This window comes from Bison bison, unplaced genomic scaffold (assembly GCF_000754665.1).
Source record: "Bison bison bison isolate TAMUID 2011002044 unplaced genomic scaffold, Bison_UMD1.0 scf7180017854725, whole genome shotgun sequence".
In the NCBI taxonomy this organism is placed as follows: Eukaryota; Metazoa; Chordata; class Mammalia; order Artiodactyla; family Bovidae; genus Bison; species Bison bison.
In genome coordinates this window covers 12,389-14,154 of record NW_011485298.1, presented here as the reverse complement: position 1 = coordinate 14,154, position 1,766 = coordinate 12,389, and positions in this window count along the sequence as shown.

Here is a 1,766-nt window from a genome sequence, read left to right as displayed (position 1 = left end):
ACACATATATATATATATATATATATACACACACACATATGACTTCCATCACACTTGTTCATGGAAGGCTCTTACTCTGGCTCTGTCTCTGTGTGTGAAGCATTCACGATTAGCTCATATATTTGTGGACAGTTATGCCAGTGCAGGTTAAGGTTTTTGATGACAAAGAAGACCAAATCCTTCACTTTACAGATAGGGGAAGTAAGCTCAAAGTGGTCACGCATAACGGTCATGAGTAATGAGAAATATGTTTACCCAAGATTTTACCTAAATTAGCTCTGAGTATATGTATACTTTTTCAAATGGTTTTCTTGTTAATTTTGTTTCCCAGTAAATACCCAGAAATGAGATAGCTGGATATTATGGATAATGGTTCTTTTCTTATTCCATATAAACTTTAGATTTTTTTTTTTATTTCTGTGAAAAATATTCCTTGGAGTTTGATAGGAATAATACTGAATATGTAGATGGCTTTAGGTGATAAGGACGTTTGACAGTGTTAATTCTCCCAAGCCATGAACACAGAATGCCTTTCCATTTATTTGTGTATTCATCAATTTCTTTCAAAACTGTCTGTACAGGTCTTTTACCTCCTTGGTTACATGTATTCCCAAACTCATTTTATTATTTTTGTTGAGACTGCTAATAGGGTTGTTGTTTTAATTTCTATTTCTGCTAAGGCACTATTAGCATACAGAAATGCAACAAATTTTTAAACATCCAATTTGTATTCTTAAATGTTACTATATTCATACATCATGGTGAAGTAGATAGAGTAATTTATGTATAAAATCATGTCACCCACAAATAGTGTGACTGTTCCACTTCTTTCCAATATGAATGAACTTTATTTCTTCTTCTCGCCTAGTTGCTCTGGCTAGGACTTCCAATATTTTGTTTACTAGGAGTGCCAAGAGTGGACATCCTTATCTTGTTCTTGTTCTTACACGAATGACTTTCAGTTTCTCACTATGGAGTGTGTTACCTGTGGGTTTGTCACAAATGTCTTTTTTATTATGTTGAAGTGCTTTCTATTCATACTTTATTGAAAGGAAATATAGTTATAGACTTAAATACTGTGTTGCAGTTCAGCTCAGTTCAGTTGCTCAGGTGTGTCTGACTCTTTGCGACCCCATGAACTGCAGCACGCCAGGCCTCCCTGTCCATCACCAACTCCCAGAGTTCACTCAAACTCATGTCCATCAAGTCGGTGATGCCATCCAGTCATCTCATCCTCTGTCGCCCCCTTCTCCTCCTGCCCTCATTCCCTCCCAGCATCAGAGTCTTTTCCAATGAGTCAACTCTTCACATGAGGTGGCCAAAGTACTGGAGTTTCAGCTTTAGTATCATTCCTTCCAATGAACACCCGGGACTGATCTCCTTTAGAATGGACCGGTTGGATCTCCTTGTAGTCCAAGGGATTCTCAAGAGTCTTCTCCAACACCACAGTTCAAAAGAAGCAAGTCTTTGGCACTCAGCTTTCTTCACAGTCCAACTCTCACATCCATACATGATTACTGGAAGAACTATAACCTTGACTAGATGGACCTTTGTTGACAAAGTAATCTCTGCTTTTCAATATGCTATCTAGGTTGGTCATAACTTTCCTTCCAAGGAGTAAGAATCTTTTAATTTCATGGCTGCAATCACCATCTGCAGTGATTTTGGAGCCCAAAAAAATAAAGTTTGACACTGTTTCCACTGTTTCCCCATCTATTTCCCATGAAGTGATGGGACCAGATGCCATGATCTTAGTTTTCGAATGT